The sequence below is a fragment of the Aegilops tauschii genome, chromosome 6 (genome assembly GCF_002575655.3).
Source record: "Aegilops tauschii subsp. strangulata cultivar AL8/78 chromosome 6, Aet v6.0, whole genome shotgun sequence".
NCBI lineage: Eukaryota > Viridiplantae > Streptophyta > Magnoliopsida > Poales > Poaceae > Aegilops > Aegilops tauschii.
In genome coordinates this window covers 435708987-435724913 of record NC_053040.3, presented here as the reverse complement: position 1 = coordinate 435724913, position 15927 = coordinate 435708987, and the positions used below count along the sequence as shown (strand labels likewise).

Sequence of the window (15927 nt, the reverse complement as noted above, 5' to 3'; positions counted from 1 at the left end):
ATGGCGGCTGGTTCCCAGGGCAGTGGGTGCAAGGGCCGGGGAACCGCGGCGGCGGCGGGATTTGTTGCGGGCGTGGGGAGGTTGGGCGGGGAGGGTCGGGTGGTGGGGGTGGTGGTGGGTGCTTTTTTTTCGCTGTCAGGAGTTCGGGAGGGTCTAGTTCGGGAGTTGTGATCTAAATAGTTATTCTAATACTATTCATCATCCAGGATGTACAATAAGTTATTCTTCACCCGAGGTAATCTTACGATCGCTTCATAAATAAATTACGTTTGGAATACAGATAGTTACATTTATATTGATTCATTACGTAAAATTTGGTATAAAATAAAAATATAGAAAAAATCGCATTTTATGTATGTTTTACATTGTTTTTATATTTGTAATTTTACGTAACGTAAAATACTTTTTATGATGAGTATATATTTTCTTACATTCTCTTTTTACGTATAAAATAAGGCAAAATTTACAAAACGTAAAAATACGATGCATTGATGTCAAAATGAAGAGGGGGTGAAGAATAACTATTCCTCACCCAGGGTGACGAATAGCGCGTATATATATATATATATATATATATATATATATATATATATATATATATATATATATATATACAATTTGGTATATACAATTTCTCCTATATGGAGGCGTTACTGTGGTAGCGGGTAATGGAATTCTCCTCTAGGATCTATGACTTGGTCGAGCAAAAATCCCGCTATTTCCTCTGCAATTGCTCGTACGCGATCCATTGGTAGGAGCTTCTGCCGCACCTCATTGAACTGTTAAGAATAGATCAATATGCATGTATTAGTTGTGTGACTAGATATCGATAATGATGTAAAAATTATGTATAGTGTCTGACAAACGTACCCATAGCTGTCTATCAGATGTGCTACTTTCGGACGTCATCATGCGAATGTTCTCACAAACATAGTATGCACATAAATCATTCCCCGGCTCCTGCTTCATGGCCTGTACGAGAATAGAGTTCAATCAGATAATAATTAATCAAGCATGATAATTAATGGTATTGAAACTAGAATTAAAGAGATTGCATGGTAGCTAGCTAGCTAGTACTACTTAATTAATTACCGTGGGTCGATACCAATACAGATTTTCTCTGAACGGGCCTGAAACGTCTTTGATGAACTTTTGCCAAGCCCTGCCGGCCGCCGGCAAAGAAAATGAATAAAAGAGTTATTAATTAGTTGATATCATAACATATATATAATGATTGAAATTACCTGTTGACTATCCCCTTCACGATTGAGTACTCTTTAGGTTTTTTAAGCAGTGAGTCCAGTACTTCAACTTTTCCTTCTTTAACTTTAATGTCTACCAAGATCCAGTGGAACCTGCATGCGCACGTTTGCATGTATAAATTAAGCGGGTATGTGCATAACACTTATCAACTAACCCTAAACCCTATACACTTATTAACATCTAGCTAGTAACAAAAAACAGATTTTGTAGTACAAGACAGTGTGACTCACTGGAAGTTGTAAGGAAGTAGTATATCTGCATTGGTATTGAGGCGCTTCAAGAACTCTAGCATGTTATTCTCTACTTCTTGTTTATAATATTCATATGACCATGTCTCTTCATTAATGGTATTTGGGTCAATGAACCCAATGCCATGGCGTCCAGCTTTTCTCATTTCGGACATCTTCATCCTGCATAATACCATAGAAAAGAATAAAATGAGGATAATTACAGGTAATGATCAATGAGAGCACTAGAGCTAGCTTGAGACTTAAATTATAGAAAGAAATCACTTACAAACAATAGCAACTGACGATAGATTTGTCAAGTGCGTCATAATTGAATAACTGAAACAGTTCTGTATACTCAATACACAGAGCTAGCTTATGGAAGTAATCCTCTTCCTTGACTTTCACCATAAGGGACTCTAGATTGTGGGTCTTGCAAATTTCCATGTACCATTGATGCAATTCATACACTCTCGTTGGGAGGTTCTTGACCTCCCCGGGCTCGGCCAAAGGTTCGCCGCGGACATATTTCCGTTTTATTTCCTCCTCTCTAAGCGGAGACATGGGCTCGATCTCGAGGAGTTGTCCAACAGTCATACCGAGCATTTCAGCCTGCATTATATGCTCCTCGGTTATCACCAGATGCCTGCTTATATAAATATACCTCGCCCGTCTATGTTATTTCAAGATCAACATTGTCGGCGTCATCATAATCATAATCATAGTTCATGACTTCATCAATTCGGTCGTCGCGATCGAATATCATATGATCACCCTCCCCGGTATTGTTCAGATATTCGGAGCCGTCATAGTCTTCATTCTGATCATCTGGCCCGCGAGGGCTGCGTATGATCTCGAACAGGGTCTCTTCTCCCTCTCTGCCGGTATTGTCCGCCATAGCTTTTATTTAACTAATCCAAAATAAATATAAAACAATTTAGAATTCAAATTACAATGCATGGATGCAATCAATAAGGAAAAACTGAATCATAATACATATTATGCATCGTCTCGAATAATATATAATCTCGAATACATCGTCTCGAATAATATATAATCTCGAATACATCATCTCTAATAATATACCTGATCTCGAATACATCGTCTCGAATATTATATATCGAATACATCACTAGCTAGCTAGCTAATAAAGATCGAATACTACAGAAGAATCTAGGCCACTCGCGGTTCCTAAGGCGCGGGCGGTGGACACCCAAAGAGAAGGAACCATCACATGATCATATCTCCGGTCATCTGCCCAAAGAACCTGCCAAGTATTGGAGAATCTGACGTCCATAGCATCCATGTAGCGACGGACATGCTCATCCTCCTCCCTGACACGGCGACGCACCACCTCCGGCAGGGCCGGCTCCCTCTGCACTGAATGTGGCCCACGCGAAAGCCACCAAAGGAGATCAGGGTCGACGATGGGACCCGGGGCCGGGTTCCTCACCAAGCGGCGCACCCCTGAAGGTAGCACCTCCCAGTGCCAGCCCGATGGAGCCCAGTCCCGGACATGGGTCTCGTCGCGAACGGGTCGACGGCGAGGATGCGGGTCAGGCATCGTTGAAAACAAAAACTATATGCAAATGTAACATTTTTAAATTATTGGATTGTGATATCTTATATACAAATTCTAAATTTCTATAACTAAAATTATAAGAAACTAAAAAAACATCGATCATCGTCTAACAATTTGAAATTAATCTAATTCTTCTAGCTAAAACTAACATTTCTAAAATTTCTAACATTTCTATATACTAAAATTTATAACATTTGTATAAAAACAGAAAAAAAAACCTTTGACATTATATTATAACTAACATGTCTATATACCATTTGACATTAATTAATTAATTCACCTAAAACTTTGTATAAAAATAGAAAAAACTAAAAAAAACTAAAAACTAAAAACAGAAAAATTGTGTGTGTGTGTGTGTGCGCGCGCGGCCGGCGCCGACGGCGGCGCGCGGTGGAGGGAGGAGATCGAGGCCGGGGGAGGGGCGCTCACAGCGCACGCGGGCAAGGTCAAGGCGACGGCGACAGCGAGGTCTAGGTGACAGCGACGGCGAGGCGAGGTCGATCCAAGGCGACGGCGGCGACGGCGAGGCGAGGGGATGGCGACGTACGGGATGGCAGAGCGACGGGGACGGCGCGACGGGGGCGGCGACGGCGCGGGACAGCGCGGCACGGCGCGAGAGCGAAGTGGGAGATGAAAAACTGAATTTTTTCGAAGTGTTTCTTATATAGGAGGCACCTTTAGTACCGGTTGGAGCCACCAACCGGTACTAAAGGCCTGTTTTGGCAAGGCCAAGCGGCGGGAAGGGCAGGCCTTTAGTACCAGGTGGTGGCTCCAACCGGTACTAAAGACCCCCCCCCCTTTAGTACTGGTTGGTGCCACGACCCGATACTAAAGGGGGTGTGCTGCCAGGCGAGGGGCGCAAAGTTTAGTCCCAACTCGCCGGGCGAAGGGCAACCGCACTGGTTTATAAACCCAGCCGCGGCTGCTCCTTCGAACTCCTCTATAAAGCAGGCTTCTCGGCCTAACTATGGGCGCTGCCCTGTGAGCCTGCTGGCCCTTCTGGGCCTGAATTTCCACACCCGAGGTCTGGCAGGCCCACTGGGCAGCGCCCCAACAATTTTTTATATAATTTTTTTTCTTTTCTGCATTATTTATTTTCTTCTATTTATTTCTGAGTAATTTTTTATATAGCTTTTTATTTTCTATTTATTTATTTACTTCTATTTATTTCTGAGTAGTTTTTTATATAGTTTTTTTCCTTTCTGCTTTATTTATTTTCTTCTATTTATTTCGAAAGAGATTGTCCAGTTTGTATAACGAAGTGCATCCAGTTTTTGCCGTGACCCTCTCTATTTTTTTGCACATGCTATGCGGGTGAAATGATGATACCATGCCAACTTTCAACCTTTTCAGAGTTCATTTGTAGTGCTTTTCAATTTCAAAGCCATTTAGCTCAAAACAAATCAGTAAATGCATTAAAAATAGCAAATTATGTCAGAAAGGGCTGAAAGTTGATGACGTGGCTTTGAATGGCGCCTGCTGAACGCAAAAAAGTCCGGAGTTGTAATAAGTTATTAAAATTTTGAATTGCCGGTGTAACAGATGAGTTTTCGTCCGAAACCCTGATACTTCGAAAGAGATTGTCTAGTTTGTACACGAAGTGCATCCAGTTTTTGCCGTGACCCTCTCTACTTTTTTGCACATGCTATGCGGGTGAAATGATGATACCATGCCAAGTTTCAACCTTTTCAGAGTTCATTTGTAGTGCTTTTCAATTTCAGGGCCATTTAGCTCAAAACAAATCAGTAAATGCATTAAAAATAGCAAATTATGTCAGAAAGGGTTGAAAGTTGATGACGTGGTTTTGAATGGCGCCTGCTGAACGCCAAAGAAGTCCGGAGTTGTAATAAGTTATTAAAATGTTGAATTGCCGGTGTAACAGATGAGTTTTCGTCCGAAACCCTGATACTTCGAAAGAGATTGTCCAGTTTGTACACGAAGTGCATCCAGTTTTTGCCGTGACCCTCTCTACTTTTTTGCACATGCTATGCGGGTGAAATGATGATACCATGCCAAGTTTCAACCTTTTCAGAGTTCATTTGTAGTGCTTTTCAATTTCAGGGCCATTTAGCTCAAAACAAATTAGTAAATGCATTAAAAATAGCAAATTATGTCAGAAAGGGTTGAAAGTTGATGACGTGGCTTTGAATGGCGCCTGCTGAATGCAAAAAAAGTGCGGAGTTGTAATAAGTTATTAAAATTTTGAATTGCCGGTGTAACAGATGAGTTTTCGTCCGAAACCCTGATACTACAAAAGAGATTGTCCAATTTGTACACGAAGTGCATCCAGTTTTTGCGGTGACCCTCTCTACTTTTTTGCACATGCTATGCGGGTGAAATGATGATACCATACCAAGTTTCAACCTTTTCAGAGTTCATTTGTAGTGCTTTTCAATTTTCATGGCCATTATATCAAAACAAATCAGTAAATGCATTAAAAATAGCAAATTATGTCGGAAATGGTTGAAAGTTGATGACGTGGCTTTGAATGGCGCCTGCTGAACGCAAAAAAAGTCCAGAGTTTGAGAGGACAGAGTGAGGGTGTAAACATGTAAAAATATACATAAAAAATACATTGATCATCAATGATCTTTTTGTGTACAATCTGAATTTTCAACATGACTCCTCAACGGTTTAGAAACCGGTGAAGACTCATATTGCGGCCACAAATTCTACACATAGAGTTCAATGAAGACCAAGTGCTTGTGATAGTTTGAGAAGTAACATATTTAAGGTGGTAAAAACCCTGTTAGCCGAGCGAGGTGGGACTAAAAAACAACTGCAACTACAAACCTCTAGTACCGGTTTGTGGTAGGAACCGGTACTAAAGGCGCTGGTGGGGCCCCAGCCGGACCGCGTGACACATCCTCTTTAGTACCGGTTCGTGCCACGAACCGGTACTAAAGGTTTGCAACGAACCGGTACTAATTAGCTCCGCCCGCCTAGCCGTTCGAACCGGCACTAATGGACACATTGGTGCCGGTTTTGTAACAAACCGGTACTAATGTGCTTCACATTAGGCCGTTTTTCTACTAGTGAAGCTTGCTGCCCTGGTTCTGGTAGCATTGCTGGGTTGTGTGGCGCACACATGCCAAGCGAGCTACGGGTATCCTAACCCATTGCCGCCCACCCCAAGCCCACCACCTCCTGCGGCACCCGCACCAGCAGTACTCACCGTGGGCTATTACCACAAGACGTGCCATAACGTGGAGAAGATCGTGAGGGAGGTCGTGGAGGAGGCTCAAAAGGCCGACCCTGGCATCGGCGCCGCGCTCATCCGCCTCTTCTTTCACGACTGTTTCGTCAGGGTACTTCCTACTACAGTGTATATAATTCATGCTACGTCCATACATGTGGATTTTTTTTGAATAACGTGTGGATATTTACGCGTGCATGGATATGTTTGTGAGGCACTAACGAACCTTTTTGCCCAGGGTTGCGATGCCTCGGTTCTCTTTGACAACACCATGGCCAACCCGTAGCCGGAGAAGTTCGGCATCCCCAACTTCCCCAGCCTCCGCGGTTACGAGGTGATCGACGCGGCCAAGGAGAAGCTTGAGAAGGAGTGTGAGGGGGTCGTCTCGTGCGCCGACATCGTGGCCTTTGCGCGGCGTGACGCCACCATCTTGCTAACCGAAAAAAAGAAGTTCGGCTTCCTCGACTTCCTATTGGGTGACAGGAAGTCCAACTTCGACATGCCGGCTGGCCGCTACGACGGGAACGTGTCCCTCGCCAGCGAGACCCTCCCCAACCTGCCCCCTCCCTTCACGAACATCACTGTCCTTGAGGATATGTTCAGGGTCAAGGGGCTCAGCCTCGAGGACATGGTCACCCTCTCGGGCGCCCACACGGTCGGGATCTCCCACTGCTCGTCCTTCCGTGACCGCCTCCCCCCAAACCCCTCATCGATGGATCCAACTTTAGCTGCATCCCTGCAGGGGCAGTGCAGCCGCGGCGACGACCCCACTGTGGTTCAGGATCCCAAGACTCCCGATGACCTGGACAACCAATACTATGACAACGTGCAGAAACGCAAGGTGTTGTTCAAGTCAGATGCCGCGCTCATGTCATCTGATACGACATCGAGATTGGTGGACAATCACGCCAAGGACCTGCGGGAGTGGTTGAAGCAATTCAAGGCGGCTATGGTGAAAATGGGCAGCATCGAGGTGAAGACCGAGGCCAACGGGCAGATCCGAAAGCACTACCAGTTTGTCAATTAACCAGCTCACGAATGGCTGATCAGAATATGGCGTGCCCTTATCTTAAGTTCTTGACTCCTCGTAACCGAGAGTAATCAGAATAAGCTGGTGCTTTTGTGTGTGCTAGCTAAATTACCGGTGCTGTTCTTTTCCTACGAAAATGTATTTTATTGGTTTATTCTTTGTTTTAAATCTGTATTGAATCTTTTCTGTGTACTTTATTATGGAGAGATGATATTGTCAAGGTATCTTTAGTTTTCTAAAAGGGGAATTTCAGCACTATCGTGCAGGGAGCTGAATCTAAAGAAACACACTAACCCTGCTTATAAAAAATCTATACCCTCTGTCCCAAAGTAAGAGTTGTTGATTTACTACTACGAAGTTATACTTAATTAATCCCTCAAAAAAAGTTATACTTAATTATGCCAAAGAAGGTTATACTTAATCAGCGACACTTATTTTGAAACAAAGGGAGTAATAACTAGCTCGTTATTTCAAAAAAAACTACCATGACGATCGATGCATTTGCACTGCTTGATTTGTTTTTTTTCACGCAAAACTAGCAAGACGATTGATACATTTTCACCTATGTGCACCAACAACTTATACTAAGCAAGATAAAAAACTAATTGATAGCAAGATATATGACATGTAACACTATGGCTATCACAAAGTAAAGTGCATAAGTAAAGGGCTCCGGTAAGAGATAACTGAGGCACACGGAGACGATAATGTATCCCGAAGTTCACACCCTTGCAGATGTTAATCACCGTTTGGAGCGGTATGGAGGCACAATGCTCCCCAAAAAGGCACTAGGGCCATCATAATCTCCTTACGCCCTCGCGCAATGCAAGATGTCGTGATTCCACTAAGGGACCCTTGAGGGCGGTCACCGAACCCATACAAATCGCAACCCTTGGGGGCGGTCACCGAACCCTTACACTTTGGCAACCCTTGGGGGTGGTTACCGATACCCATACAAATCATTCGGGGCAATCTTCACAACTTAATTAGAGACCCTGAAGCTTGTCCCGGAGCTTTCCACCACAATGATTGAGCTCCGCAACACCAACCGTCTAGGGAACCAAAGCACCCAAGAGGAACAACCTCAAGGGTGCTCAAACACCCAAGAGTAATAAGCTCCTTACCTTCACTTCCACGTATCACCGTGGAGAACTCAAACCGTTGCGCCAAATGCAATGGCAAGGGCACACGGAGTGCCCAAGTCCTTCACTCTCAAATCTCACCACAACAACAAAAGCTATGGAGGAATATGAGAGGAAGAACAAGCAGAACACAAAGAACTCCAAGATCTAGATCAAGGGGTTCCCCTCACTTAGAGGAGAAAGTGATTGGTGGAAATGTAGATCTAGTCTCCTCTCTCTTTTCCCTCAAGAACTAGCAAGAATTATTGGAGGGATCGAGAGAAAGCAAGCTCGAAGAAGGTCAACAATGGGGGAAAAACACGAGCTAAAAGGATAAGAACCATTGGGGAAGAAGACCCCCTTAAATAGGCCCTCCCAAATCCAGGCGTTACACCCACAGCCCGCACATAAGCGTTACTACCGCTCCGGAGAGCGATACTACCGCTCGGACGGTAGTACCCACAGAGAAGTGCAATGGCGAGGAGCCACGAGGCGGTAGTGCTGCCAGAGCGGTACTACCGCTTGCCCTAGCGGTACTACCGCTGGGGTTGCAGCTCACGGGCTTATGGAGATAGGGCAGGCGAGTGAGTGCGGCGGTCTCGCAACAGCGGTACTACTGCCCAGTGTGAGTGGTACTACCGCTTAAAGCTGTAGTACCATGCACCTTGTGGGCTGGTGTGCCCCTTCCCCTTTGGCCCATGTGGCCCATTAACCTCCCGGGGGTTCCGGTAACCCCTCCGGTAGTCCGATATGTACCCGGTACCCTCCGAACCACTTTTAGTGTCCGAATACTATCATCCTATATATCAATCTTTACCTCTCGACCACTTTCGAGACTCCTCGTCATGTCCGTGGTCTCATCCAGGACTCCGAACTGTTGGAAATATGTAGTCCGATATGTACCCGGTACCCTCCGAAACACTTTTAGTGTCCGAATACTATCGTCCTATATATCAATCTTTACCTCTCGACCATTTCGAGACTCCTCGTCATGTCAGTGATCTCATCCGGGACTCCGAACTGTTGGAAATATGCCCTAGAGGCAATAGTAAATGGTTATTATTGTATTTCCTTGTTCATGATAATTGTCTATTGTTCATGCTATAATTGTATTAACTGGAAACCGTAATACATGTGTGAATACATAGACCACAACATGTCCCTAGTAAGCCTCTAGTTGACTAGCTCGTTGATCAATAGATGGTCATGGTTTCCTGGCCATGGACATTGGATGTCGTTGATAACGGGATCACATCATTGGGAGAATGATGTGATGGACAAGACCCAATCCTAAGCATAGCACAAGATCGTGTAGTTCGTTTGCTAGAGCTTTTCTAATGTCAAGTATCATATCCTTAGACCATGAGATTGTGCAACTCCTGGATACCGTAGGAATTCTTTGGGTGTATCAAACGTCACAACGTAACTGGGTGGCTATAAAGGTGCACTACAGGTATCTCCGAAAGTGTCTTTTGGGTTGGCACGAATCGAGACTGGGATTTGTCACTCCGTATGACGGAGAGGTATCTTTGGGCCCACTCGGTAATGCATCATCATAATGAGCTCAGTGTAACTAAGTAGTTAGTCACGGGATCATGCATTACGGAACGAGTAAAGTGACTTGCCGGTAATGAGATTGAACGAGGTATTGGGATACCGACGATCGAATCTCGGGCAAGTAACATTCCGATTGACAAAGGGAATTGTATACGGGATTGATTGAATCCCCGACATCGTGGTTCATCCGATGAGATCATCGTGGAACATGTGGGAGCCAACATGGGTATCCAGATCCCGTTGTTGGTTATTGGCCGGAGAGATGTCTCGGTCATGTTTGCATGATTCCCGAACCCGTAGGGTCTACACACTTAAGGTTCGATGACGCTAGGGTTATAGGGAATAGATGTACGTGGTTACCTAATGTTGTTCGGAGTCCCGGATGAGATCCAGGACGTCACGAGGAGTTCCGGAATGGTCCGGAGGTAAAGATTTATATATGGGAAGTCCCGTTTTGGACACCGGAAGTGTTCTGGGCATTATCGGTAATGTACCGGGACCATGTGAAGGGTTCGGGGGTCCACCGGGAGGGGCACCAACCCCGGAGGCCTGCGTGGGCCAAGTGTGGGAAGGGACCAGCCCCTAGGTGGGCTGGTGCGCTTCCGACAAGAGGCCCAAGGCGCAAGGAAGGGGGGAAGGGGGAAAACCCTTGGCTCAGATGGGCCTAAGGCCCACCTAGGGTGCGCCCCCATCTCTCCCCCTCTGGCCGCCCCTCAGATGCATCTAGGGCTGGACGCCACCCCTAGGGGAGGAACCCTAGATGGGGGCACAACCCCTCCCCTTCCCCTATATATAGTGGGGGTTTTGGGGCTGCCAGAGACACGAGTCTCCCTCTCTCTTGGCGCAGCCCTACCCCTCTCCCTCCTCGTCTCTCGCAGTGCTTGGCGAAGCCCTGCTGGAGTGCCACGCTCCTCCACCACCACCATGCCGTCGTGCTACTGCTGGACGGAGTCTTCCCCAACCTCTCCCTCTCCCTTGCTGGATCAAGGCGCGGGAGATGTTACCTGGCTGCACGTGTGTTGAACGCGGAGGCACCGTTGTTCGGTGCTTAGATCGGATTCGGCCGCGATCTGAATCGCTTCGTGTACGACTCCACCGACCGCGTTCTTGCAACGCTTCCACTTAGCGATCTTCAAGGGTATGAAGATGCACTCCCTCTCTCTCATTGCTAGCATCTCCTAGATTGATCTTGGTGACACGTAGGAAAATTTTGAATTATTGCTACGTTCCCCAACAGTGGCATCATGAGCCAGGTCTATGCGTAGATTCTATGCACGAGTAGAACACAAAGTAGTTGTGGGCGATGATTTGTTCAATTTGCTTACCGTTACTAGTCTTATCTTGATTCGGCGGCATTGTGGGATGAAGCGGCCCGGACCGACCTTACACGTACTCTTATGTGAGACAGGTTCCACCGACTGACATGCACTTGATGCATAAGGTGGCTAGCGGGTGTCTGTCTCTCCCACTTTAGTCGGATCGGATTCGATGAAGAGGGTCCTTATGAAGGGTAAATAGCAATTGGCATATCACCGTTGTGGCTTTTGCGTAGGTAAGAAACGTTCTTGCTAGAAACCCATAGCAGCCACGTAAAACATGCAACAACAATTAGAGGACGTCTAACTTGTTCTTGCAGGGTATGCTATGTGATGTGATATGGCCAAAAGGATGTGATGAATTATATATATGTGATGTATGAGATTGATCATGTTCTTGTAATAGGAATCACGACTTGCATGTCGATGATTATGACAACCGGTAGGAGCCATAGGAGTTGTCTTAATTTATTGTATGACCTGCGTGTCAATGAAAAACGCCATGTAATTACTTTTCTTTATTGCTAATCGTTAGCCATAGTAGTAGAAGTAATAGTCGGCGAGACAACTTCATGAAGACACGATGATGGAGATCATGATGATGGAGATCATGGTGTCATGCCGGTGACGAAGGTGATCATGCTGCTCCTCGAAGATGGAGATCAAAAGGCGCAAGATGATATTGGCCATATCATGTCACTTTATGATTTGCATGTGATGTTTGTCATGTTTACATCTTATTTGCTTAGAACGACGGTAGCATAAATAAGATGACCCCTCACTAAAATTTCAAGAGATGTGTTCCCCCTAACTGGGCACCGTTGCGAAGGTTCGTTGTTTCGAAGCACCACGTGATGTTCGGGTGTGATAGATTCTAACATTCGCATACAACAGGTGTAAGCTAGATTTACACATGCGAAACACTTAGGTTGAGTTGACGAGCCTAGCATGTACAGACATGGCCTCGGAACACAAGAGACCGGAAGGTCGAACATGAGTCGTATAGTAGATACGATCAACATGGAGATGTTCACCGATGATGACTAGTCTGTCTCACGTGATGATCGGACACGGCCTAGTTGACTCGGATCATGTATCACTTAGATGACTAGAGGGATGTCTATCTGAGTGGGAGTTCACTAAATAATTTGATTAGATGAACTTAATTATCATGAACATAGTCAAAGGATCTTTGCAAATTATGTCGTAGCTTATGCTTTAGTTCTACTAAGATATGTTCCTAGAGAAAATTTAGTTGAAAGTTGATAGTAGCAATTATGCGGACTGGGTCCGTAAACCGAGGATTGTCCTCATTGCTGCACAGAAGGCTTATGTCCTTAATGCACCGCTCGGTGTGCTGAACCTCGAGCGTCGTTTATGGATGTTGCGAACATCTGACATACACATTTTGGTGACTACGTGATAGTTCAGTGCGTAATCTTAAACTGTTTAGAATTGAGGCACCGAAGACATTTTGAAACATCGCGGAACATATGAGATGTTCCAAGAGCTGAAATTGGGATTTTAGGCTCGTGCCCACGTCAAGAGGTGTGAGACCTCCGACAAGTTTCTTAAGCCTGCAAACTAAGGGAGAAAAGCTCAATCGTTGAACATGTGCTCAGATTGTCTGAGTACTACAATCGCTTGAATCGAGTGGGAGTTAATCTTCCAGATGAGATAGTGATGGTTCTCCATAGTCACTGCCACCAAGCTATTAGAGCTTCGTGATGAACTATAACATATCAGGGATAGACATGATGATCCTTGAGCAACTCGCGCAGTTTGACGCCGCGAAAGTAGAAATCAAGTAGGAGCATCAATTGTTGATGGTTAGTAAAACCACTAGTTTCAAGAAGGGTAAGGGAAAGATGGGATACTTCATGAAACGGCAAATCAGTTGCTGCTCTAGTGAAGAAACCCAAGGTTGAACCCAAACCCGAGACTAAGTGCTTCTGTAATGAGGGGAACGGTCACTGAAGCAGAACTACCCTAGATACTTGGTAGATGAGAAGGCAGGCAAGGTCGACAGAAGTATATTGGATATACATTATATTAATGTGTAATTTACTAGTACTCCTAGTAGCACCAGGGTATTAGATACCGGTTCGGTTGCTAAGTGTTAGTAACTCTAAATAAAAGGCTACAGAATAAACGGAGACTAGCCAAAGGTGAGACGACGATATGTGTTGGAAGTGTTTCCAAGGTTGATGTGATCAAACATCGTACGCTCCCTCTACCATCGGGATTGGTACTAAACCTAAATAATAATTATTTGGTGTCTGCGTTGAGCATAGACATGATTGGATTATGTTTATCGCAATACGGTTATTCATTTATGGAGAATAATGGTTACTCTGTCTATTTGAATAATACCTTCAATGGTCTTGCACCTAAAATGAATGGTTTATTGAAACTCGATCGTAGTGATACACATGTTCATGCCAAAAGATATAAGATAGTAATGATAGTACCACATACTTGTGGCACTGCCACTTGAGTCATATTGGTATAAAACGCATGAAGAAGCTCTATGTTGATGGATCTTTGGACTCACTCGTTTTTGAAAAGATTGAGACATGCGAACCATGTCTATTGGTATATATGCATGAAGAAACTCCATACAGATGGATCGTTTGGACTCACTTGATTTTGAATCACTTGAGACATGCAAATCATACCACATGGGAAAGATGACTGAAAGGCCTCGTTTTCAGTAAGATGGAACAAGAGAGCAACTTGTTGGAAGTAATACATTTGATGTGTGCAATCCAATGAGTGCTGAGGCACGCAGTGAATATCGTCATGCTCTTACTTCACAGATGATTTGAGTAGATTCTGAGTATATTTACTTGATGAAACACGAGTCTGAATTATTGAAAGGTTCAAGCAATTTCAGAGTGAAGTTGAAGATCATCATGGCAAGAGGATAAAATGTCTATGATATGATCATAGAGATGAATATCTGAGTTACGAGTTTGGTACACAATTAAGACCTTGTGGAAATTGTTTCATAACTAATACCGCCTGGAACTCCATAGTGTGATGGTGTGTCCGAACATCATAACTGCACCCTATTGGATATGGTGCATACCATGATGTCTCTTATCGAATTACCACTATCGTTTATGGGCTAGGCATTAGAGACAACCGCATTCACTTTAAATAGGGCACCACGCAATTCTGTTGAGACGACACCGTATGAACTATGGTTTAGAGAAACCTAAGCTGTCGTTTCTTAAAAGTTTGGAGCTGCGACGCTTATGTGAAAAAGTTTCAGGCTGATAAGCTCGAACCCAAAGCGGATAAATGCATTTTCATAGGACACTCAAAAACAGTTGGGTATACCTCCTGTCTCAGATCCGGAAGCAAAAGGGATTGTTTCTAGAATCGGGTCCTTTCCCGAGGAAAAGTTTCTCTCGAAAGAATTGAGTGGGAGGATGGTGGGGACTTGATGAGGTTATTGTTCCTGTGGCACCTACACCAATTGAAGTGGAAGCTTATGATAGTGATCATGAAACTTCGGATCAAGTCACTACCAAACCTCGTAGGACGACAAGGATGCGTACTACTTCAGAGTGGTACGTAATCCTGTCTTGGAAGTCATGTTGCTAGACAACAATGAACCTACGAGCTATGGAGAAGCGATGGTGGGCCCAGATTCTGACGAATGGCTCGAGGCCATAAAATCCGAGAGAGGATCCATGTATAAAAACAAAGTATAGACTTTGGAAGAACTACTTGATGGTCGTAAGGCTGTTGGGTGCAGATGGATTTTAAAAGGAAGACGGACAATGATGGTAAGTGTCACCATTAAGAAAGCTCGACTTGTCGTTAAGATGTTTTCCGACAAGTTCAAGGAGTTGACTACGATGAGACTTTCTCACTCGTAGCGATGCTAAGAGTCTGTTGGAATTATATTAGCAGTTACTGCATTATTTATGAAATCTTGCAGATAGGATGTCAAAAAACATTGTTTCCTCGACGATTTTCTTGAGGAAAGGTTGTATGTGATACAACCAGAAGGTTTTGTCAATCCTGAAAGATGCTAACAAGTATGCAAAGCTCCATCAATCCTTCTAAGGACTGGAGTAAGCATCTCGGAGTTGGAATGTACGCTTTGATGAGATGATCAGAGATTTTTGGTTTTTTACAAAGTTTATGAGAAACTTGTATTTCCAAAGAAGTGAGTGGGATCACTATAGAATTTTTGATGAGTATGTGTTGTTAACATATTGTTGATCAGAAATGATGTAGAATTTCTGGAAAGCATACAGGGTTATTTGAAAAGTGTTTTTCAATGGTAAACCTGGATTAAGCTACTTGAACATTGAGCATCAAGATCTATAAGGATAGATCAAAAACGCTTAATAGTACTTTCAAAATGAATACATACCGTGACAAGATTTTGAAGGAGTTCAAAATAGATCAGCAAAGAAGGAGTTCTTGGCTGTGTTACAAGGTGTGAGTATTGAGTAAGACTCAAGACCTGACCACGGCAGAAGAGAGAGAAAGGACGAAGGTTGTCCCCTATGCTTTAGACGTAGGCTCTACAGTATGCTATGTTGTGTACCGCACCTGAAGTGTGCCTTGCCATGAATTAGTCAAGGGGTACAAGAGTGATCCAGGAATGGATCA

The 15927-nt window shown here is 44.3% G+C and overlaps 1 pseudogene; it reads left to right on the top strand.

The window, feature by feature from the left end:
- Positions 1–7295, top strand: LOC109751048 (peroxidase 2-like; annotated as a pseudogene).
- The last annotated feature ends 8632 nt before the right edge of the window (positions 7296–15927 follow it).